Here is a 25866-nt window from a genome sequence, read left to right as displayed (position 1 = left end):
ATGCAAGATGTGATCTTTTACATATGATGTAAACTAATTATATTATTTCATTATGTTATTCATATGATGAATGAACATGTTTGTTTGCATGATTAACTTGAATCTTAAAAGTGTTTTAAGGATTTAAAGTTATGGAGCATGCAAAACAAAGATAAGACATGAATAATGTGATATACTTAATTATGAATTGAGTAATGATATAGATCCTAGACTTTAAATGTGATTTGAATGTCTAAAACATTGCATAATTCATGGGGTAATGGGTTAGCTAAATCAAATCCAATTGATTTGGACTCAATGATTGAAATCAAACTTGGTAGAATAGTTGATCTAATCTAATTAAAGTTGTTTCTTAGATTGGGTCAAGATTGCTCTTGATCTTTGCAATAGTTGTAGTTGATCAAGTCCATGTCTTTGATTAGACCAAATGAATGTTGATTTAGGCTTCGTGGTTGAGCTTGAGTTATGATATTGATCGAATTGAAATTGATAAACCAGTTGGTGTCAAAGGCAACTGTAATCAGTAGGTTTTTAATTGGGAGCTACTTGCTGGGTTTCGGTCCAGTCAAGTTAATGGCATACCCTTCCGCTGATCTCACTTACCTGGCCATCTTGGTGAATCTCTTTTGATCAGATCTCTGATTGACTCTAATTGACCCATGCTTGTAAGAAAATCAGTTGGACTGATTTAGGTGCACTGACTTGAATCTATTTCCTATGATACCTGACTTATGAAGTCAGTGGGAGGATTTGGATTGAGTCAGCTTTTTATTATAAAAATCCTCTAAATTATTAGGTCCATAAAATGATATGGTTAATGGAGATGACCACGTCATAGCCTCCCATTAGTTGTGTGATAATGAGTCCAATACGTCTATATACATTGGAGGCGCGTGCGCGCACTGGTGCGTATCGGCCATTGGAATTGTCATACAATAATGATGAGTCGGTTGCAACTATTGGAATGGGTGGTCCGGTTGGATACCGGCCAAAGTCGGGCTTGACCATCTATTAGATAGTTTGCATTGATTGCTACATGTTAATGGTTGGACCTAACCGGGACTTTCAGTAGTGTCGATATACGCCTGCTGAAGTGCTTTCTGGGGCAAAATGATCACTAGAAGTTGTTTAGTTGAAACAATTTGTTATGAACCTACCTTTAGGTGTATTTGGGTTGATACCGACCAAAGCCGGGCCCAGGTATAGCCTATTGGATTCTAGTGCCCACTAAAGAATTAAGAGTAATTCTTCGGATTAGAGGTAGAGGCTCCTGATTCGTATAAAATAGTGGGAGGATCTTTAGACTAAAATCCATGTCTTTAGATTAATTGATTCATTTACTAATAAGGCCATGGTTTTGTCCTTTATGCAGAAATGTCCTCTTATAAGTTCCCCCTATCACTATTGGATAGTGATGAGCCGACTAGACCTTTGATTAAGAATCAGGCTAACTCGAGTGCTAATGAGAGAAATCAGCAAAGAGTTGCTGGTCAAGGTGGTTATATGATAACACCTTATAATTTCTCTGTATGTGATATGATGACTTGGGTATTGGATACCGGAAGTCCTTTTAATATCTGTAATACGTTGAAAGGACTACAAGTCATTGAGAATTTCGGTAACAATGAGAAATTCCTAAATGTTGGAGATGGAAGAACTGTTCCAGTTCTAGCATTAGGTAATATTCAAATTGTTTCAAATTCTCACATAATTGCCCTTGGTGAATGTCACTATTGTCCTAGCTTCTTAATGAATGTCATTTCCGTTGGTCATTTGGCCTTAAACGGTTATGAAATTTGTATAAAGAAGAATTATTGTGATATCATTATGAATGGTATTACAGTAATCAATGGACGATTAAACAATGGCATTTATGTATTGTCACAACCTGTTAGTGTAATGTACACTACAAGTAAACGCCCTAGATCTGATGATGTCTCTGATATCTACCTTTGGCATTAAAGGCTAGGTCATATTAACAAGAACAGGATCAACAGGTTGGCCTCACTGGATATTTTAAATATTAATGATTGTGAATCATTACCTACCTGTGAGTCTTGTCTTCTTGGAAAAATGACCAAGTCGCCTTTTACTGGAAAAGGTATACGAGCCGGTGCTGTATTAGGTCTTGTACATTCGGATGTATGTGGACCTATGAGCACTAGTGCAAGAGGTGGATACAGCTATTTCATTACATTTACCGACGACCTATCTCGGTATGGGTATGTGTTTCTTATGAAACACAAGTATGAATCATTTGAAATGTTCAAATTATACTGTAATGAAGTAGAGAAACAAACTGGATAGTGTATTAAGATACTTCGATCTGATCGAGGTGGTGAATACCTCTCCAGTGATTTCTTGACATATCTGGAGGAGAATGGGATTCTCTCTCAGTGGACCCCTTCCAGAACACCGCAGCATAATGGTGTGTCTGAAAGGAGGAATCGGACTCTGTTGGACATGGTCCGGTCCATGATGGGATTTACAGTTTTGCCCTTATCATTTTGGGGTTATGCACTTGAGACCGCTTGTTATATTCTTAATAGAGTTCCCAGTAAATCTGTGACTAAAACTCCATATGAGATATGGACCGGTCAAAAGCCTGTACTCTCTCACCTTAAAGTTTGGGGGTCTCCAGCCTACGTCCGTCGTTTGAAAGCAGATAAACTGGAAGCTAGGTCGGAAGAATGTCTTTTTGTCGGCTACCCAAAAGAAACCAAAGGGTATTATTTCTACCAGGTTAAAGAACAAAGGTTGTTCGTCAGCAATAGAGCTGTCTTCTTGGAGAAGAAATTTCTTGGTGAAAGAACGAACAGCTCTAAGGTTGAGCTTGATGAAGTTCAACAGGTAGAGGATCAGACAACTAGAACTGAACCGTTAGAGTCTGATTTGATTGGATCAAACTCAGAACCCATTAAGGTTGCACCCGTTAGGCGATCCGGTAGAGTACCGCATCAACCAGATAGATACTATGGTTTTCTTGTCCGGGACGATGATCCCATTGGTCTCGATGAGAACGATGAGGATCCCGTCACCTATATGGATGCTATGCAAAAGTCTGACTCTGATAAATGGCTTGGAGCCATGAAATCTGAAATGGAGTCCATGAAGGTCAATGATGTATGGACATTGGTTGACCCACCCGAAGGATTTAAACCCATAGGGTGTAAGTGGATTTTCAAACGGAAAAGAGGCGCAGACGGAAAGGTGGAAACCTATAAAGCTCGTCTGGTTGCCCAGGGATTTCGTCAGCGTTATGGTATTGATTATGACGAAACGTTTTCGCCTGTGGCAATGCTGAAATCCATTTGGATCATGCTTGCGATTGCGGCCCATCTGGACTTTGAGATCTGGCAGATGGATGTTAAAACCGCTTTTCTAAATGGAGATTTAGAGGAACAGGTGTATATGATACAGCCTGAAGGTTTTATTTCTGCAGATGAGTCTAAGGTGTGTAGGCTGCAAAAGTCCATATATGGACTAAAGCAGGCATCTCGGAGTTGGAACATTCGTTTTGACAGGATTATCAAAACTTATGGCTTCGTTAAGAACGAAGAGGAACCTTGCATATACAAATGGGCTAATGGTACGGTAGTCTTATTTCTTGTACTGTATGTGGATGACATTCTCCTAATAGGGAATGACATTGCTGCACTACAGGGAGTAAAAATATGGCTTTCATCACAATTCTCCATGAAGGATTTGGGAGAAGCATCCTACATCCTTGGGATGAAGATCTATAGAGATAGATCTAGGAGGTTGCTCGGTCTGTCCCAATCCATGTACATAAATACTGTGCTGAAACGTTTCAGCATGGAAAATTCCAAGAAAGGCTATCTTCCGATAGGTCATGGAATTACTCTTTCTAAAGGAGATTGCCCCATAACTCCCCAAGAAAGAAAGCGTATGAGTAGAATTCCATATGCCTCTGCTGTGGGATCTATTATGTATGCTATGACTTGTACTAGACCAGATGTGGCGTATTCACTAGGAGTAGTGAGTAGGTACCAATCTGACCCAGGAGAAAGCCACTGGAAAGTTGTAAAGACTATCCTCAAGTATTTGAGAAATACTAAGGATAAGTGGCTTGTTTATGGAGATACTGAGTTGAGACTTGTCGGTTATACCGATTCAAGTTTTCAATCAGAACGTGATGATAGCAAGTCTGTGTCTGGTTATGTTTTTACCCTGTATGGTGGGGCTGTCTGTTGGAAGAGTTCCAAGCAGACTACTATAGCGGACTCTGTGTGCGAGGCGGAGTACATTGCGGCATCGGATGCGGCAAAGGAAGCTGTGTGGCTGCGGAAGTTCATTGCTGAGCTCGGAGTTGCACCCTCCCTTAGTGGACCAGTCCTTGTCTATTCGGATAGCACTGGTGCCATCGCTCAGGCCAAGGAACCAAGAGCTCACCAGCGCACCAAGCACATTCTGCGCAGATATCACCTGGTTCATGAGATAGTAGAACGAGGTGACGTTGATCTTCAAAAGATTGACGGAAAGGATAACTTAGCCGACCCCTTCACTAAGGCCCTCAGTGTAAAGGAGTTTGACCATCATTACTTGAAGATGGGTATACGATACTGTACTGATTGGCTTTAGGTCAAGTGGGAGTTGTTGGGAATTGTGTCCTAAATCCAATCTGTTACGGGGGAACTAAGCCGCCATGCCCCACGTGACCGGCACGCGCGCCCAGGAAGACTACGGCTGCCCTTTGATCCAGCAATCCGACCCCGAGTCGGACATCCTCGGCTCCGCAGCCCGACCCCGAGTCGGCTGCCCTTTGATCCAGCGCTCCGACCCCGAGTCGGACGTCCTCGGCTCCGCAGCCCGACCCCGAGTCGGCTGCCCTTTGATCCAACAATCCGACCCCGAGTCGGATATCCTCGGCTCCGCAGCCCGACCCCGAGTCGGCTGCCCCTTGATCCAGCGCTCCGACCCCGAGTCGGAGATCTCTTGATAACGACAGGCTATTCCCCAGAGGCACGCCGCGGCCTCCTGCTCCACTACTCCCTGCAACGGCTGTATCCGATGCTGCTCCACGATCTTCTGCATCAGCCGTACAAAGCGGAGCCCCACTATGCCCTGACGTGGCCGTACCCGGTGCTGCTCCACGACGCCCTGTAACGGCCATGTCAGTGGCCACACCATCGTGCCCCACGATAACGAACCCCCCTGAGAGACCCCCCAGCCAGGTATATATGCGGCTGGGGGGAGAAAGGGGGGGTGAGCAATATCTCCCAGAGCACTCTCTTACTTGCGATTATCACCTCTCCTCCTCCTCCAATCTCCTCTGACTTGACCGTCGGAGGGCCATCACCACCCTGGTGGTGGTGCAAGGCTTGTTTGCAGGTTTCTTGGCGGAAGGTGGAGCGCAACCAACACCAACCAAGACAACTCAGACGGAACCCCGTTCACACCGCAGTGCCAATCGTTCTCGGTTTGGACCACCAGCAACAGTTGGCGCTAGAGGAAGGGCCGAATCTTAGAACGATCGTAATGGCACGGCGAGGTGGTCGTGGAGCTTCCAATGCTTCCGGTCGCGGAGCCTCTCGCGCCTCCGGCCGGGAGGCTGCTACGTCCCCAACGCACTCTCAGCAGCACTCCACCGCCCCTTCTCCCATTCAGACGGTCGAAGCTGCTCAGTTCGACCAGCTAGCCCAGCAGGTTCGCACCCTCGCGGAGGCAGTGCAGAATCTGCAGGGTGTGATCTCTCGGGTGCCGCAACGGGCTCAGGAGCCGCTGCCCCCCGAGCACTCGCCTCTTCCTCACAACCCGCGCTCCTTCCTCTCCCATGGAGAGGAGCGCCGGCGCGAGGAGGATTCTCGAGTGCGGTCCATTCTGCCAGGACCTTCTCATCGGAGCTGTGCGGGGTACGAGAGGCGGACCCGGGCGCGTTCTCAGACACCCCAGTCCTCGAGGGGCCCGCACTCCAGTCGGTCCCTCTCGCGCCGCTCCTTGTCCCCCACCCACCGGTCGCGCTCCCTGGACCGGCGGGTGGACGATCTCCACAGACAGCTCCAGGTCCTGAAGGGCCACTCCAAAGATCCCTTCGCTGACTTGGAGATCTCCTCCCAGCCGGCGCTTGCCTCGAGGATCCTGCGGACCCCGAACCCGCCGGGGTTCAAAATGCCGGCGATCGAACCCTACGACGGGGCGGCAGACCCGCGGGACCACGTGGAGAGTTTCAGGACTCTTATGCTCCTCCATGGAGCATCGGATCCGCTCCTCTGCAAGGCCTTCCCGGCGACCCTCCGTGGCCCGGCAAGGGCATGGTTCGCCGGCCTGGAGGCTAACTCCATCCAGTCCTTCGACCAGTTCACCCGCTTCTTCATCAGCCATTTCGCCGTCAGTAGCAGGCGGCGACTGGTCTCCGACTCCCTCTTTGATGTCCGGCAAAACGAGGGAGAAAGCCTGCGGGATTATCTCACCCGCTTCAACAAGGCTACACTGGAGGTCCGGAACCTGAGCCAGGAAGTGGCTCTCTCAGCCCTGAAGCGTGGCTTCCGGAAGGGCAGACTCACCTTCTCCCTGGACAAACGCCTGCCGCGGAGCTTCCCGGAGCTGTTATCTCGGGCAAACCAGTATGCAGACGCCGAGGAGGCAGCCTCCCACCGGAACAAGGAGGCCGCCGAGGCCCCTCTAAAGCCCGGGAAGAAAAGGTGAAAAGAGGCACCCCAGAGGAGGAGCCCGACGCCTCAACGCCGGCGCAGAAGCCCGTCACCAGCAAGGAACCACGGCGCCACACGCCCTCGTTCTCCGCACCGACGCTTCAACCGGTACACCCCACTCCTGGCCCCCCGGGCCCAGATCCTCATGGAGGTCAAGGGGCGGGAGGACCTCCCGGTCCCGAGGCAGATGAAGAAGATCCCTAGGAGGAGGCCTTCTCGGGCATACTGTGAGTACCACCGAGACCACGGCCACGATACCGAAGACTGCTTCCAGCTTCGGGACGAGATCGAGGCTCTCATTCGCCGAGGGCGTCTCGGTCGATATGTAAACGACCGACGTCCCCCGGCAGACCCGCGTCCGGCCGACCCGGCCCCTCAGGAGCCTCGGGAGCAGAATCGACCCGTTGCGGGAGTGATCCACACCATCACTGGGGGCTGCTCTCGGCCCGTGAGGAACGCAGGGGGCTCGGCGGAAGCATCAGGAGTGGCCGTCGCGAAGAGGCAGCGGGTCGGAAATGTAATCGCTTTTTGTGATGAAGATGTAAAGGGGGTTCAGACTCCCCACGATGACGCCATGGTGATCTCTCTCACTATGGCGAACTATGATGTAAGGCGTGTTCTTGTGGATAGTGGAAGCTCAGCTGATATTTTGTATTACGAGGCCTTCCAAAAGATGAGCTTGTCCCGACAATTGTTGCACAAAACATCCACCCCCCTCATAGGATTCACTGGAGACGCTATCTCGGCCGAAGGTGTCATTGAGCTGCCTGTGACTGCGGGCGTTGCACCCGCAGAAGCCACGGTGCGACTCGGGTTCTTGGTCGTCCGTGTCCCCTCGGCCTACAACGCTATCCTCGGATGACCCGGACTGAACGCCCTTCGCGCGGTGGTTTCTACCTACCATTTGCTCATGCGGTTCCCCACGGCGGCCGGGATTGGAGAGGTCCGAGGTGACAAACCAACCGCACGGCAGTGTTTCCTAGCAACTCTCAAAGGGAAGAAGCCCATGGAGGCCCTAAGCGTCGAGTCCCTTGACGCCAGAGACGAAGTGGCCTTGCGGCACGGGGAGCCGGCCGAGGGCGTAATCGAAGTTCCCCTCGAAGAAGGCCGCCCGGACCGCACGGTCCGGGTCGGTGCCAACCTCGACTTGGAAGCTCGGCTCCGGTTAGTGGAATTCCTCCGAGCCAATGCTGATGTGTTTGCCTGGTCGGCGGCCGATGTACCTGGGATCGACCCGGAGGTCATTTCTCACGCCCTCAACGTCGACCCGACCCACCGACCAGTAAAGCAAAAGAAGAGACACTGTGCCCCGGATCGGATCCGGGTGGTCAACCAGGAGGTAGACAAACTCTTGGAGGCAGGTTTCATAAGGGAAGTGAGCTACCCCGAGTGGCTGGCAAACGTCGTACTTGTCCGGAAGGCGAGCGGGAAGTGGAGGATGTGCGTCGACTACACCGACCTGAACAAGGCGTGCCCCAAGGATAGCTTTCCGCTTCCGCGAATAGACCAACTGGTCGACGCGACTTCCGGATATCAGCTGCTGTCTTTCATGGACGCCTTCTCCGGCTACAACCAAATAATGATGGCTCCACAGGACGAGGAGAAAACGGCCTTCATAACAGACAGGGGGCTGTACTGTTACAAGGTAATGCCCTTCGGTCTGAAGAACGCTGGCGCTACTTACCAGCGCCTCGTCAATAAAATCTTCAAGGAGCAGATCGGCCGGAACATGGAGGTGTACGTGGACGATATGCTGGTAAAGAGCCGCCATGCGGATCAGCACATTGCGGATCTGGAGGAGACCTTCGCCACCTTGCGGAAGTTTCGTATGAAGCTAAACCCAGCGAAGTGCGCCTTTGGTGCTTCGGCCGGGAGGTTCCTCGGCTTCATTGTCAACCAGCGGGGGATCGAGGCCAACCCGGACAAAATCAAGGCCATCCAAGATATGTCCCCTCCGACCAAAGTGAAGGAGGTTCAGGAGCTCGCTGGGAGGGTCGCCGCGCTCGGACGATTTGTGGCAAAATCGGCCGAACGCTGCCCGTTCTTCAAGGTGTTGAAGCGCCCGAAAGACTTCCTCTGGACGGCTGAATGTCAAGTGGCGTTCGACCAGCTCAAGGAGTACATGGCGTCTCCTCCCCTGCTGTCCAAGCCGCAAGAGGGGGAGATGCTCTACCTTTACCTGGCGGTCTCCCCAACCGCAGTCAGCGCAGTACTTGTTCGGGAAGAGGCAAAACTTCAGAAGCCCGTGTACTACACCAGCCGAGTCCTCCGGGATGCCGAGACGCGGTACACGAAGGCTGAAAAGATCGCCTTCGCGCTGCTGACTGCGACCAGGAGGCTTCGCCCCTATTTCCAGGCTCATTCTGTGACCCTTTTGACCGATCAACCACTGCGGCAGATCCTCAGCAATCCTGAGAATGCGGGACGGCTGGTGAAGTGGGCAGTAGAACTTGGTGAGTTCGACATCCGCTACCAGCCCCGGCCCGCCATCAAGGCCCAGGTGCTCGCGGACTTTCTCGCTGAGTGCACTGTGCAGGAGGCGGAACCTAGGCCGCCGGAAACACCCAGCCTCGATCTCCCGATCTGGACGCTCCACATTGACGGGTCGTCGAACCCTGAAGGTGGAGGGGCTGGGCTGGTCCTTACCAATCCCGATGGAGTGATAGCCGAGTATGCCTTGAGGTTCGGATTTCCAGTGACCAACAATGAGGCGGAGTACGAGGCCCTAGTCACGGGACTCAAACTCGCCAAGGAGCTCGGCATCCGGCGTCTGAAGGTCTTCACCGACTCCCAGCTGGTGGTCGGGCAGGTTCGAGGGGAGTTCGAGGCACGGAGCCCGACCATGCAGAGCTACGTCCGGAAGGTGCAAGCACTCATTCCCGACCTCGGCAGTATTGACATTCAGCAGGTCCCAAGGAGCGAAAATGCTAGGGCCGACAGGTTGTCCCGCTTGGTGGGCGCTGAGGCACACAACTTGTCAAGGGCGATATACCTGAAGACCCTAGATGCCCCGAGCATCGGCGAGGCTGAAGCGGTAATGGCAATTGATCCGGAACCATCTTGGATGGACCCGCTTGTAGCTTACCTCGCCGAAGGGATCCTCCCCGAAGATGAAGATCAAGCTCGGCGACTTGTTATAAAGTCCGCCCACTACGTACTCTACGAAGGGAGGCTGTATCGGACCTCGTTCACCGCCCCCCTCTTAAGGTGCCTCCGCCCTTCGGAAGCGGCTTACGCCCTCAGCGAAGTCCACGAAGGCATCTGCGGATCGCACCTGGGGGCTAGGTCCCTGGCACATAAGATCATGAGGCAAGGCTACTATTGGCCGACCTTATTGGAAGACTCAAAGGATCACGTACGGAAATGCGACGCCTGCCAGCGCCACGCCAACATCCAGAGAGTCCCCTCTGTTCCCTTGGCGCCAATCACCGCCCCCTGGCCCTTTGCACAGTGGGGAATGGATATCCTCGGACCATTCCCCATCGCTTCGGCCCAGCGGAAATTTTTGATTGTCGCCATCGACTACTTCACCAAGTGGGTGGAGGCAGAGCCACTGGCCACCATCACGGAGGCGCAAGTCCGGAAGTTCGTAAAGAAGAACATCATTGTCCGATTTGGGGTACCTCGGGTCCTCATCTCGGATAACGGTCGACAGTTTGATAACAAGCATTTCCGAGACTTCTGCGAGGAGTTCGGGATCGAACATCGGTTCACGTCCGTGTCGCATCCCCAAACCAACGGCGAGGCCGAGGTCACAAATCGGACAATCCTCCAAGGTATCAAAGCGCGGATCGGACGGACGGGGCAAGCTTGGGTCGAGGAACTCGAGAATGTCCTTTGGGCGTATCGGACCACGCATCGGACTCCTACCGGGGAGACGCCTTTCAGCCTAACCTATGGCACGGAAGCCGTTGTCCCCGTAGAGCTCGGACTTCCCTCACCTCGGGTAGCCGCACACCGACCCGAGGCCAACTCGGAGCAACTCCGAGGGAACCTGGATCTCTTGGAAGAAGCAAGGGAAATGGCGCAGGTTCGGATGGCAATGTATCAGCGGAGGGTGGCCCGATATTACAACTCCAAAGTCCGACCGAAGCTTTTCAGAATTGGAGATCTGGTGCTGAGGCGAGCTAAGGCATCTCAACCTACGGAAGGTGGGAAGCTAGCGCCGAATTGGGAAGGCCCGTATAAAGTTCGTTGGGTAAACCGACCTGGCTCCTACCAGTTGGAAGCCCTAGATGGCCGAGAAATTCCAAGGGGCTGGAATTTCGCTAACCTGCGGATGTATTACCAGTAGAACAACAAGGCCAGAAAGACAATTTGAAAAGGTGCAACACTTTTCATTTCAATAATTTCTGGTTACAATGGCGTGCTCGTGTGATTACAAGGAATTCCCAGAGGGGAATTAGGGAGTAAAGAAAGCAAAGAAGAGGTGGAGAATCCGTGGAGCTGAGGACCGAGGATCCCAAACCCTCAACCCAAAGCAGCTGCAATCCCACCGGAAGTGGGTGCTTCTAACCGGAGGCGCCATCCAGCACCTCACCAAAAAGACGAGGAGCCGCCGCAGAAGAAGCTCCCGCTCCCCCCAGGGGAACGCCGCCTCCAAAGGATATTCCCATCCTCCCCAGTGGTAGGAAAGAGAAGGAATTCGAGGGGGAAGAGCATATGGAGGCGCGGTCCCGGACTGAGCGTCTGGTGCAGAGCTCAATCGGGAGGCTGAACTTCAAGGAGGGGAGATGTGATCCCGGATGAAACGCCTAGAGCGGAGTTCCGCCGGGAAGACCCTCCTTGTTGATCCCAGATGAAACGGCTAGTTGGCTGAAGTCGCAAGGGGAGCGCCTCCCCTTTCCTTCAACAGGAGTCTCTCAGTCATATGCCAAGGAGGAGGTCCGCGATCCATGGCAACCTGAACAGCTCCGGCTTGGCAAACTCCATCGTACCTGCACCTGTATTTATAGCCAAACTGCGGCCCCCTGGTCGTTCCGATGCGGGTGGCTCCAATAAATGCAGGCGCATTGAAACCGGAGCCGTTCCGGCTCCCGAGGCGTATCTCCCCGCGATTTCCTAAGCGTCATTCTCCTTAAACCGCATTCTTTGTGCAGGACAATCCGGGTGTCATGTACCCCTAGGTCCACATATCTCCGCTCGCGCCCAGGCCGTATCCTCCTCGAAGAACCCGCGTATCGCGGCCGCTCAACTAACACTCCTCGCAAGCAGCAGCTGGCGATCCGATTTCCCAGATAACGCATTAATTAGCGTTTAATGCCCTTCTCGTGTTCCCCCAGGCAACGCTTAGAGAAAAGGAGAAACATGATCGCGGCTGGCCACGGAGAAACCCCGTCGGGCAGCGAGCGACAAGCGCACGACCAGCGAGCGGAATTTTCCGAGGCTCGGCCCTCGGATGCCTGGCTAGCCCGATGATCATCCCGGGAGCAGACTAGCCGGAAGCCCCGACCGGTCGCCTCGGCTTGCGCCAGCCTTGGCCGACCAACGAGCGGAAGGTCCCGAGGCTCGGCCCTCGGATGCCAGGCTAACCCGATGATCATCCCGGGAGCAGACTAGCCTGAAGCCCCGACCGGTCGCCTCGGCTTGCGCCAGCCTTGGCCGACCAACGAGTGGAATGTCTCGAGGCTCGGCCCTCGGATGCCAGGCTAACCCGATGATCATCCCGGGAGCAGACTAGCCTGAAGCCCCGACCGGTCGCCTCGGCTTGCGCCAGCCTTGGCCGACCAACGAGCGGAAGCTCCCGAGGCTCGGCCCTCGGATGCCAGGCTAACCCGATGATCATCCCGGGAGCAGACTAGCCTGAAGCCCCGACCGGTCGCCTCGGCTTGCGCCAGCCTTGGCCGACCAACGAGCGGAAGCTCCCGAGGCTCGGCCCTCGGATGCCAGGCTAACCCGATGATCATCCCGGGAGCAGACTAGCCTGAAGCCCCGACCGGTCGCCTCGGCTTGCGCCAGCCTTGGCCGACCAACGAGCGGAAGGTCCCGAGGCTCAGCCCTCGGATGCCAGGCTAACCCGATGATCATCCCGGGAGCAGACTAGCCTGAAGCCCCGACCGGTCGCCTCGGCTTGCGCCAGCCTTGGCCGACCAACGAGTGGAATGTCCCGAGGCTCGGCCCTCGGATGCCAGGCTAACCCGATGATCATCCCGGGAGCAGACTAGCCTGAAGCCCCGACCGGTCGCCTCGGCTTGCGCCAGCCTTGGCCGACCAACGAGCGGAATGTCCCGAGGCTCGGCCCTCGGATGCCAGGCTAATCCGACGATCATCCCGGGAGCAGACTAGCCTGAAGCCCCGACCGGTCGCCTCGGCTCGCGCCAGCCTTGGCCGACCAACGAGTGGAATTTCCTGAGGCTTGACAACCCTCGGATGCCAGGCTAACCCGACGATCATCCCGGGAGCAGACTAGCCTGAAGCCCCGACCGGTCGCCTCGGCTTGCGCCAGCCTTGGCCGACCAACGAGCGGAATTTCCTGAGGCTTGACGGCCCTCGGATGCCTGGCTAGCCCGATGATCATCCCGGGAGCAGACTAGCCGGAAGCCCCGACCGGTCGCCTCGGCTTGCGCCAGCCTTGGCCGACCAACGAGTGGAAGGTCCCGAGGCTCGGCCCTCGGATGCCAGGCTAACCCGATGACCATCCCGGGAGCAGACTAGCCTGAAGCCCCGACCAGTTGCCTCGGCATGCGCCAGCCTTGGTCGACCAACGAGTGGAATTTCCTGAGGCCTAACCCTCGGATGCCTGGCTTAGCGCCGGAAGAGTTTCCTGAGGCCTAACCCTCGGATGCCTGGCTTAGCGCCGGAAGAATTTCCTGAGGCCTAACCCTCGGATGCCTGGCTTAGCGCCGGAAGAATTTCCTGGGGCCTAACCCTCGGATGCCTGGCTTAGCGCCGGAAGAATTTCCTGAGGCCTAACCCTCGGATGCCTGGCTTGGCGCCGGAAGAATTTCCTGAGGCCGAACCCTCGGATGCTTGGCTTAGCGCCGGAAGAATTTCCTGAGGCCCAACCCTCGGATGCCTGGCTTAGCGCCGGAAGAGTTTCCTGAGGCCTAACCCTCGGATGCCTGGCCTAGCGCCGGAAGAATTTCGGGAGCCAGGAGTCAGCAAGACGCTACCGAGAGTTAAAAGAAAAAGAAGGACGAAGGCGAGATGAAGAAACATTCAACTTGCATTAATTTTCATTGTTTCAGGGCCGAGGCCCATACAATTTGGCAAAACCCCGGTATACAAAAAAAAAGAAGACAACGAAAGGTACAAGAGGTCAGCTTGGAGGAACTCCCGGGTCGGGAACGTCGGGCTCGTCCGCAGGAGGTAGGGAAGCAGCAGGAGAACCAGCAGGCAATGGCGCCGGAGAGGAGTCGAGAAGGGAAATCTCGCTCAGGTCAACTTCGGGGTACTTAGCCGACACCCTTGCCAGGCCCTCCTCGAAGCCTAAGATAAAGGCTTCGGCCCCTGCGTCCGACGCGTCACGGACAAACTCGTCGGACTGACGATAGGTCTGTACTGCCTCGACATATCATGAGCGAACTCGGCGGACTGGCGATAAGCCTCTACCGCCTGACGCCCGATTTCCGCACTCCTCTCGGCCAGCGCCGCCTCTGCCCGCTCCATAATCTGGGCTCTCGCCTCCAAGACCTTCGCCACAATCCGGCCTTCCGCCTCGGTGGAGACCCTCAGCAGCTCAGCCCGAGCCTCCTTGTGCTTCGCTTCGGCAGCAATGCGAGCAGCCTCAGCCTCCGTCAGGCGCGAATGAAGCTCCTGATCGCTCGCACGGGACTTCTCCAAGGCCGACTCCAATTCGCCCAGCTTAGCTTCAAGAGACCGGATTCGGTTGCGGGCGTTGTCGGCTGACCGCTGGGCCTTCTCCCACCTCTCCCGGTAGTCGGCAGCCTTCCGGGACTGCTTCTCGGCCCGCTCATCCGCCTTCTTGACCTCGCCCTCGAGACCCGAGGCAACCTTGAGCTGCTCCTGAGCCTCCAACAGTTGCTTCTCGAGGGCAGCAAAGCCGAGTGCCCGCTCTTCGGCCTCCCGGAGCCTCGCCTCGAAGTCCCCGGTCGTCCTGCCTGCCACAGCCTGGCCTCCCTTTTCCACTGCTTTCAGCCGGTCCTCGGCCTTCGCCAGAAGCCCCGCCTGTTCCTTGTAGCACTCCTCCAGACGGATCATGTACTGGGCGAGCTAAGAAATAGGAAAAATAAGGGAGTCAGGCGGAGAACAACAGAGCCAATAAATGGTGAAAAGCGGCCAGAAGAACACTCACCGACATGAGACAGACACAGCTGGCAGCCCCAACGTCAGAGACCTCCAACTCCCGGACCCGCCGACGGTCCTTCTCCAGCAGCACTGTTTCGATGAGATTTCGGGCGCCATCGGTAGTGAAGGCAGACCCCGATTTCTCCCCAGAGCCGGACGGTGGTTCTGCAGCCTTACCCCTATCCATCGCCTGGGAAAGAGTCCGGCCGATCGCGCTCGGGGCGGGGGTCACCCCAGGAATTGATAGGGTTCCGCTCGGTCGGGGCCTCGGCGCGTCCCTCCTCGAGTCATCAGGAGCCGACCGAGTCGAAGGCCGGGTCGGGGACCGATCACGTCCGACCCGTCCGTCTCGGGCAGGCTCGGATGATACCTCCGGAGTAGCGGCAATCTTACCACCGGAGGGCTGATACAGCGTCAGCTGCCGGTCCGTGCCCACGACGTCTCCCTGATCGGTGGGCCCGGACTCGTCGGTCGGCGTCGGAGGCACCTCCTTACGGGACTTCTTCGCCGGTGGGGCCCCGCTCGGAAGAGCTCGTTTCCTCCTCTGGGCTGCTTCCAGCAGGGACGCCCTACCAACAGCCTTTGTCTTCACCGACCGCATGACGTCGTCGATCTCTGCAAAAAGGACGGGATAGTCGGAGACGGAGAAACCAAAGGAAAGAACGGGACGAAAGAAGGGAAAAAGTCAAGAAAGAATCGGTGGCGGACTCACGGTCGGTGGGGACCGAGCTCAGACCGACATTCACCAAAGTATCCTCGGAAATAAGGCGGGCCACCGGGGGGAGCTGGCCCTCGGCAACCAACCCCTTCAAGGCGGCCAAGCCATCGGACTCCTCCCTTGACAGTCTCGATAGGCCGATCGGAGACTTCATCGGGGTCTCCCAGGTCGCCCTGATTTCCCAAGAGGGATCTGCATCAACAAAAAAGAAGCGCTCCTTCCATTTGTGAATGGAGGTAGGAGCCTCCTTGACAAGGCCGCATCCTCGCCGCGCTGCGAAGCACCACCACCCTTTGTCCTGGGGGTGGCCGCTCAGGCTGTAGAACTCCCAAAAAACATTCAGGGTGGCGGGGATCTCGTGCATACGGCAGAGAACCTGGAAGACCGTCAGGGCCCGCCACGAGTTCGGCACCAGTTGCGTCGGTGCCACTCTTAAACCCCGTAGCACCTGCATGACCAAGTCCGAAGGGGGAAAGCGGAACCCGGCCTGGAGAATGCCCTCATTGATGGCGATCTTCCCTGGAGGAGGATGGGACATCCTCTCCTCAGGCCCCGGGAGCGTGGCGTTGCAGGCCTCGGGAAGGTGGTACCGAGCCACGAGTCTGTCTAAATCTGTGGCGACCAGCTCCGACTTAATTTGGTCTGCTCTCACTTCGCCCATTCCTAATGGCCAATAAACCTACGGTCAGGACGGGGACAGGAAGGGGGGAAAGACCGGAGCGACTGGAGTACACTAGTATAAGAGGGGAAAGTATGGAGAGCCCTAAGTAGAAGAATGGGGAAAACTCACCGGAAAAGAGGTAAGAACGGCTCCGAGAGCGCCAAAGGAGAAACAAGTGAACAGTCCGACGGCAGCAACAGCTGCGCAAAGGGGAAACTTGAAAATATCTGTAAAGAAGAAGACGGACGGGGAAAGGCCCCCGATTAAATAGGCGGAAAGGCAAGTGACGCCTCGATGACGCCAGAGGACGCCTGGCTGCCGAAGGGTCGCTCGCGCCCCAAAGGCGAATCGACACCATTAAGGAAGGATGTCCGCCGAAATCCTCAGACTGCCAGGTCAGCAATAACCGCCATACGCCATAAAAAGGGCGGGGAGCTCGAAGCGCGCGCGCCTCTCCGAGGAACGGCGGCAATCCCGAAACATCACTCCCTTCACCTGTTCCCCTTTTGGTTCCAGGCTCGGAAGTGGGGGGCTACTGTTACGGGGGAACTAAGCCGCCATGCCCCACGTGACCGGCACGCGCGCCCAGGAAGACTACGACTGCCCTTTGATCCAGCAATCCGACCCCGAGTCGGACATCCTCGGCTCCGCAGCCCGACCCCGAGTCGGCTGCCCTTTGATCCAGCGCTCCGACCCCGAGTCGGACGTCCTCGGCTCCGCAGCCCGACCCCGAGTCGGCTGCCCTTTGATCCAACAATCCGACCCCGAGTCGGATATCCTCGGCTCCGCAGCCCGACCCCGAGTCGGCTGCCCCTTGATCCAGCGCTCCGACCCCGAGTCGGAGATCTCTTGATAACGACAGGCTATTCCCCAGAGGCACGCCGCGGCCTCCTGCTCCACTACTCCCTGCAACGGCTGTATCCGATGCTGCTCCACGATCTCCTGCATCAGCCGTACAAAGCGGAGCCCCACTATGCCCTGACGTGGCCGTACCCGGTGCTGCTCCACGACGCCCTGTAACGGCCATGTCAGTGGCCACACCATCGTGCCCCACGATAACGAACCCCCCTGAGAGACCCCCCAGCCAGGTATATATGCGGCTGGGGGGAGAAAGGGGGGGGTGAGCAATATCTCCCAGAGCACTCTCTTACTTGCGATTATCACCTCTCCTCCTTCTCCAATCTCCTCTGACTTGACCGTCGGAGGGCCATCACCACCCTGGTGGTGGTGCAAGGCTTGTTTGCAGGTTTCTTGGCGGAAGGTGGAGCGCAACCAACACCAACCAAGACAACTCAGACGGAACCCCGTTCACACCGCAGTGCCAATCGTTCTCGGTTTGGACCACCAGCAACACAATCAATTGTTGATTGTAAATGTATTTGAATCAATTATAAATAACATGGTATTTATTCATCACCAGAACATCTTCACAAACTCCGATGTGATGAAGTCCTTAGGACTGCTTTGTGTAACGAAATATGATTTTGTCACACAGGTCCTTAAATGTTCATGACCGTATGATATACAATTAATAGGACGATAGTATTATCGGGCGTAGGTCATTGTGTATCATATTTGTTGGTTGTCTTCCAAAACCAAAGAGTATAGAGATACTAGTATGATATACAGGTGAATGGTAGTGTACGTTCACTGAACGTGACCAATTGACGGACTCTCTCTTGTCAAGAGTTGTTACGAGTGGATATGGGTATATGTATCCTTTAGACCTGAGATTGCAACCGGTGGCTTGCAAGCAACTCACTGTACTTTGGTGTCGGACTACCTGGATTTCTAATCCAGCGACGAAAGGTTTCTGGGTCCGGTCAAGTACTTGTGGTAGTCAGTTGCAGATCAAGATGGGATTGACCTCCCTTAGAAATAAGGGTGAATGCCTTGTGTTTTCAATTAAGTAGTACCCTGGCCAGGGAAAGTCAAATCACTATCACTTGACTTATTGAATTGAAACATATTTCCGGATGGATCGTTTCAGGGTAGACAGACTCTGAACCCACCCTGGGCATTTTCTGGTCAAGAGGATGAATTATGCAGTAACCATAGTCCATAGGTTCTAGAATGTTGCTTTGCATCTATTCGGCCTATCCGGTCGTCGGGTCCCATTGCTAGATGGTTACTTCGATTAGTGCAGGAAGTGTTCTTGTACTACCGGCTTAGGTTCGAACCTATGAGGTCACACGCTTAGAAGTTTCTGGATTGATCAAATGGCTGATTGACGATTGAGAATCGTCTAGAGGTAAAATAGTCAATGTGATTGACTGATTGCCCTAAGCAATTATTGCTTGGAGAAGTTAATTGGTGATTAGATCACTGATTAGACTCAATTTGATTGAGTAATAGAGATTGGGCTTGACCAAATTCAAATATGATTTGAAATTGGTAAAACCGTAATTGACACCAAAATTGGTTTGGTGAAAATGTCTAATTTGCTCAACCAAATCAGATTTGGCTTGAGTCAAATTGGATTAAAATCAATTATGATCCTAGTATGACTAGGACTTCCTTCCCTATGTGGGACCCACATACTGTATGTGGGACCCACATCCCGGCCACCTCACCCCTTTGCATGCATGACACGTGGCAGAGCAGGATACCTCTTTTGCTTGCATGCGTGACACGTGGCGGAGCAGGACACCTCTTTTGCTTGCATGTGTGACATGTGGCGGGCCTGGACACCTCACACTCCTCCTGATGTCATCCATGACCTCATCTGCCTCATGAGGTCATCCATGACATCGCCCTCCAGGCCACCTCACTCCTTTGCATGCGTGACACGTGGCGGAGCAGGACATCTCTCTTCCTTGCATGTGTGACATGTGTCCTGGCAGGACACCTCACAGGACACCTCATAGGGACACCTCACCTTCTTCTTGGCCTATAAATAGGCCACCCCTCTTCCTTCTTCAAAACACATGAAGAGCACCAGAGAAAGAGAGTGAGAGGAGAGAGTAGTTCTGAAGGTGAAAGCCCAAGAAGGAGTTCTTGAGCTGTGAAGGTCCATCTTCTTCCTTCTCCCTTTCAGCCAACCTTCTGCCTCCCTGCGAGCTAGCACTCCCCGGGAAGCTGATCATTCCGGAGCTTCGCGTGGACGAGTCATCGAGGCCGGACGCTTGTGCGGCTGCGAAGCATCCTTAAAGGAACCCCCTTCTAAAGGTAAAAGATCTGATCTCTTTTACGGTTGAGATATGATCTCAATCTTCAAATCACAAGAAGTTGTGATTTATGCATATTTATTTGAATCACACAATCCTCGGGATCTGAGGGCTTTGTGATATTTGGTGTCAAAGCAAAGGATTAGTGGAGACTATCCGATTCCCGGGAACTCTCACGCGTGATCGTGTGACGAAGCGTGGCTCTCCACCCGGGGGCTCATATGATGAGTGCTTTGATAGGCACGCGCGGGTGTCACCCTATGTATTGGGACTGAGCCCGCGCCACATGCGATGTGCAGTTGAAGACTGTCTTCGACTGGTACCAGAGTTAAAATATCTAAAATATCAAGCATGTTTTGGGTTAAAATGTTTAACCCGTTCTTTCCGCATAAAAATTTTCTGAAATTCATGCTTAGCCCTCTGCATGCACACCAACACGCGGCCCTCCGTGGCGCTCAACACCAACAACGGGGTAGTACCTTCGCGGCCCCCCGTAGCGCCTCCTCGACTAAGATCGAGATGCCCCGAGTGTCGACAGTGCGTGCCCAGACCCCTCGACACTTCGGGAAGACGGGGTAGTACCTTCGCGGCCCTCCGTGGCGCTCAACACCAACAACGGGGTAGTACCTTCGCGGCCTCCCGTAGCGCCTCCTCGACTAAGGTCGAGATGCCCCGACGAGTCGACAGTGAGCCCGAGCTCCCTCGACCTCGGGATGACGGGGTAGTACCTTCGCGGCCCCCCAAAACGTTCGTGATTGACAACAAAGCACCACCAAAATGTTCGTGGATAACAACAAAGCAACGCCCACACAGATCTCCAATGGCAGCTATTTCTCCTATTGTGCCGGCGTCCCTAGAAAGCAGACCCCGAACAAAAGAGCTTCCACAAAAGTTAGTCGAGGAGCAAAGCTGCCGACCTCGGCGTGAGACGCTCGACTCCGACAATAAAAAAAGGCTCATGGCCTGAATTTTCACCTTGTCAGCTGGGAGAAGTGCGACGCGGAAGATCTGCCGCGTCGTCTCGACGTTCTCGAGAGCTGAGTCGACCACAAGCCAAAGAAGGCTGCTGAGTCGACCTGAAGCACTTGACTCCAACTGCATGAGAGGTACACCCTACTTGGCACACACATCTCCATATATATTTGGCTATATCACAGGATGATCACCGACTGGACTACTTCCTTCGTCCGAGCCAAAAAGCAGCTCGAACTCGGAAGTCGGGGGGTAGTGTTGGGGGAAAAATAGACCACCCCACACGTACAATTAAAGCACCCAAATCTGACAACAAGCCTGAGCTCACCATGCAGGCCGAGCTCATCATGCAGGCCGAGCTCAGAAGACCGAGCCGAGCTCAGAAGACCGAGCCAAGCTCATCATCCATGCTGCCGAGCTCAGAAGGCCGAGCCGAGCTCATCATGCAGGCCGAGCTCAGAATGCTGCCGAGCTCATCCATGCTGCCGAGCTCAGAAGGCCGAGCCGAGCTCACCATGCAGGCCGAGCTCATCATGCAGGCCGAGCTCAGAAGACCGAGCCGAGCTCAGAATGCTGTCGAGCCCATCCAGGCCGAGCTCATAGGCCGAGCCGAGCTCCGAAGGCTGCCGAGCTCATCCAGGCTACCGAGCTCAGAAGGTCAAGCCGAGCTCACCATGCAGGCCGAGCTCATCATGCAGGCCGAGCTCAGAAGACCGAGCCGAGCTCAGAAGACTGAGTCGAGCTCATCATCCATGCTGCCGAGCTCAGAAGACTAAGGCCAGAAGGCCGAGCACAAAAGCTGTCGAGCCCATCCAGGCCGAGCTCATAGGCCGAGCCGAGCTCCGAAGGCTGCCGAGCTCATCCAGGCTGCCGAGCTCAGAAGACTAAGGCCAGAAGGCCGAGCACAGCAGGCCGAGCCGAGCTCAGAAGGCCGAGCCGAGCTCATGCAAGCCGAGCTCAGAAGGCTGCCGAGCTCATCCATGTTGCCGAGCACAGCAGGCCGAGGCCAAAAGGCTGAGCTGACCTCAGAAGGCCGACCTCGTCGTCTATATGCTGCGGCCATCCCCTGCAGCAGCCTCACCGCACCATGCTTTACTTGCCGGCCACGCCACGACATATTAATCAGGAACCATACCCTGCTACGACTGTCAATGCCTCACCATTTCCAAGAATGTACTGCACTGTGCGCCACAAGCAAGCTCTGGCTACGCGCCATCTCCTCCCATGATGGGAACGGGCCATCCACGGCAACTCATTACTTCACACACCCACGTCCAATCGTGACGGTAACCCATTAATTCGTCCAGTCACATCACAGGTAACCCTGCCACTCTCCCTATAAAAAGGGAGGCTTCTTCCTCCCAAAAGGAGGGTTCGGACTTGAAAATGTGGTCCCTCTCCTTCTCCAAAATTAAGCCCCCCTCTGACTTAAGTATCGGAGGGCCGGCGCCAGAAACCCCGGCCACCGGCTTTTTGCAGGCCCCCCACGGAGGACGCCGCTCGCCGACGGATCGCCGCCCGCCAGTGTTCGCCGGAGCTCCTCCTCCTCAGCCGACGGCCGCCCCCGGGTCCAATTTCCAGCAACAGTTTCCATTGGGGTCTGTTGTACAAGAACAGCGCTGTTTTAAAAAATCTCGGTAAGAAGTTTGTCAATTGTCATTCCAGAGGCGAGCCATACATGAAAATTTTGATCTTTCCATGGATTGGCCCCTTCCAGAAGTAGGAGCATACGAAGGGAAGAGACCACAAAAGACTTGAGCATGAACTCATGAAGTCTCCTTCCCAACTGCAACCCCAAACTCTAGTTTCCGAGCCTGTAGAGGAAGAAAATGTCCCTAATTTTTAAACGATTCTCGACATGGGTTAGTTTGAGCAGCACTAGGATCTAGTTGAAACTCTCACTCTTAGTGACCCACGAAACCATGCAACCCACACCATTGTCACTCAAGATGCCTTGTGGTTCATGCTGCACAAGCTTGAGATCCATGTAGCCTGTAGTTCATTCAACATAGACCCGCTTATCGGGTGGGTCGGGTTCTGGGGAGCTCAGCCCCATAAATAACCAAAATTAGGGAGTGGACGATGCAACGAGGAGATGCGAGGAGGAGGCGATTGGATTAGGAATTTAAGATTTTGGATAGAGATGTAATTATATAAAATTTTAAAAATATTTAAGAAATAATATATATTTATTTATATTTATTTATTTAAAGAATAGGGTTTGGATTGAGCTGGGCCAGCAAAACGCAAATATGAGCCCGGATCTTTTAAAAGATGGACTCAACTTTCTAGCCCGATCCAGCTTGCTGGGCTGAGAAACCAGACCCAAGCCTGTACAAAACGTGCTAGGCTTGGGCAGGTCAGGCGTGCCGCTCGTTTTTTTTTTTTTTTTTTTTTTCGCTAAAGCGGATACATTATACATGAGGGTATGCATACATCCAAAAAAAAGTCAAACTAATAATGGTTTCCGAAGTGCTCCAGATAAGTCCTCCTCGCCTAGCTAGAGGGTCTCTCTGTAATTGTTACTACATAAGAAGCTATCCAATCCGCTATCCTGTTGGCCTTACAGTGCACATGCCACTGCTCGAGCTGGTCTAATTCAACTATACCCGACTTGATAAAAGGTGACAACGGTGACTGAGATTCAAATGGGAGGACTTAATTTTCATTTCATATATCTCAACAGCAAGGAGCCTACCCCTCATACTGGATTTCTCAAGACAAGAGGCCAGGGAAAAAAAATAGAGTATTTCGAAAGATAAACAAAAGAAGACAGAAGATAAACAAAAGCATAGGTAATATTGAATTTTTATCACACCAAGTCTGTCATTCGAGACAAGGGAAGCTTAAGAACTAAAGGCGACAAGTAATATAGCTTAATTTATAACTCATTTCGTCATGACTTCACGACGGTGGGCAGATTCCGCCATTGTTGGCTGATCCACTGGTGCAACCAGAAGGACCGGAAGGCACCGTCGGGTCTTGCGGCAGGGACTGGAACGTGAAACCAACTCTTGCCAGCTGCTGCTCCGCCCCGAGAAGCCTTGCTGCTGTGGCCGGTTGAGAACACAGGAGGCAGAAGACGGAGAGAATGGTCATCAGAACCAAGAGGTTTCTCTTGATAGAAGCCATGGACATCAATCCTTAATATGAAGCTGAGCTTTTTAACTATAATTTCTTCCTTTCTACTTTGTAGCCCAGATTTGGCAACTGGTTATCGGATTTGGTTAGTTGATGGAAGGGTGTTATGTTATATATATATATATGAATGATTTCCTTTACGTGTGTTTCGGGAGGAGATTTGAATGAAAGAAAGACTTGAGGGGTGTTGATTCACAGTTCAAACTAATTAGCGCGGTAAGCGGGCGGAACTTTGAATTCAAGTCGTTATACCGTTCGTTAGGCTTGCTTGAAAAGAATTAACAGGAAGGGGCAGCAGCAGCAGGCGGAGTTCACGGCCCCTTGGAAAACGTAAGAAGTTTGGTTGTTGGCAAAAGCTACTGCATGTTCTTCGCTATTTCTCGAGACCGTTCGTCAAATAAAAATATATGAAAACGGTTAGTCGGAACGTTGTGAACAGCCGAGACGCCTGTGTATTATTTAATATATTTTAACTTTGCATGCAGAGAAAGAGGGAGAAAGTATAAAAGTATTCTTAAAACATTATGTAGTACAAACGTTGGCTACCAGTTCTCATGCCATCAACATTCCTAGTCAACCTGGAGTTGTAGCTGATTTAGTTGAATCCAAGGGCGGCCAATGCATTTGGAGGCCTAAGATAAACTTACTAAAAGAGGCATTTTTTTTAAAATAATAATAATAATAATAATAATAATAATAATAAATTTTTAATAAGTACAAAATACTTTAAAAATTTATTTAAAATAATCCGTTTAGCTCTTTGAGATGCAAAATTGCTAATCAAACTTTTGTACTCAAGATTCATTAAAATACTATTTTCAATCGATAATATAGCTAATCCATTTAATCTTTCTTGTGACATAATTGACCGCAAATAAGATTTTATCAACTTTAATTTTGAAAAACTTCTTTCAGCGGAAGCAACTGTTACAGGTATTGTTAACAATATCCTGTAAGCAATGCATGCATTTGAAAAAGAATTTGTTTTTTAATAAAACCTAAAACATCTTCATATATGGTGAATTGTTCAAACCTATTTTGAATTGAAGAAATAGCTTGATCTACTATATATAAAAAGTAATCAATTCTAAAAGATTTTTCAGCTAATCTTGTTGTCTCATCATCAGTATTTTCATCAAATTGTTTTTTTCTACGGATCACATGTTTTTTACGAAATGTAGGTTCTATTTTCATTTCATTTACAATTTCTTTAGATGAATTCAAAGCATTCATAAATTCATTTTCTCTATAAATTTTCAAATAAGAAAGAAGACCTTTTAATTGATTTATAGCAACATCAATATGCATGTCTTCAGATTGTAAGTTCTTACTAACTGAGTTAACATCAAACAATATATCGTACCAAATATTCATGCCTAATAAGAATTCAAAATTTTCAATCTCATATATAGCTAAGCATATGGCTTCACTCTTTATTTTAGGATCTTCACTAGTTTCCGCTAATTGAACTAAGGCATCTCTTATTTTAGGAGCTTGATGTTTAATTGCTTTGACACTTTCAATATGACTTTCCCAACGTGTCTGTGACAAAGGTTTAAGAGTTAATGTAGATACATTATCTTGTAAAATTTTTCATCATTTTGTCGAAGAAGAAAATAAGGTATAAATTCGTTGTATTACTCCAAAAAAAGATATAGCCTTAGGACATGAGTTAGCAGTATCCCATAATACTAAATTTAAGTAATGACATCCACATGGTGTGTAAAATGCTATAGGATTTATATCTAATAATCTTCTTTGTACACCTTGATGTTTTTCTTTCATATTAGACCTATTATCATACCCTTGTCCTCTTATATCATTAACCTTAAGTTTATATTTTTCTATTATATTTATAAGTGCACCAAAAAGGCTTTTTTCCAGAGGTATTATCTACTACTAAAAATTCTAAAAAATATTCTTCTATTTTTACTGGACTTGTTGAAGTATCTACACATCTTAAAACTAGGATCATTTGTTCTTGATGGCTTGCATCAGGAGTACAATCAAGTATTATAGAAAAGTACTACACATCTTTATTTTTTTTTAATTATTATAGTTTTAATTTCAGATGCTAACATTTGAATCAATTTATTTTGAATCTTATGATCTAAATAATGATTGTGAATTTTACCATGTTGACTGCGTCGAACATGTTCTTGCATTACTGGATCAAATTCTGCAATCATTTCAATAAGACTTAAAAAATTTCTATTATTGTTTTGATAGATCTTTTCATTCTTTCCCCGAAATGCTAAATTATTTTTTGCGAGATTTTTTACGACAGCA

This window comes from Phoenix dactylifera, unplaced genomic scaffold (assembly GCF_009389715.1).
Source record: "Phoenix dactylifera cultivar Barhee BC4 unplaced genomic scaffold, palm_55x_up_171113_PBpolish2nd_filt_p 000342F, whole genome shotgun sequence".
NCBI lineage: Eukaryota > Viridiplantae > Streptophyta > Magnoliopsida > Arecales > Arecaceae > Phoenix > Phoenix dactylifera.
Note: the sequence above shows the minus strand (reverse complement) of the source record.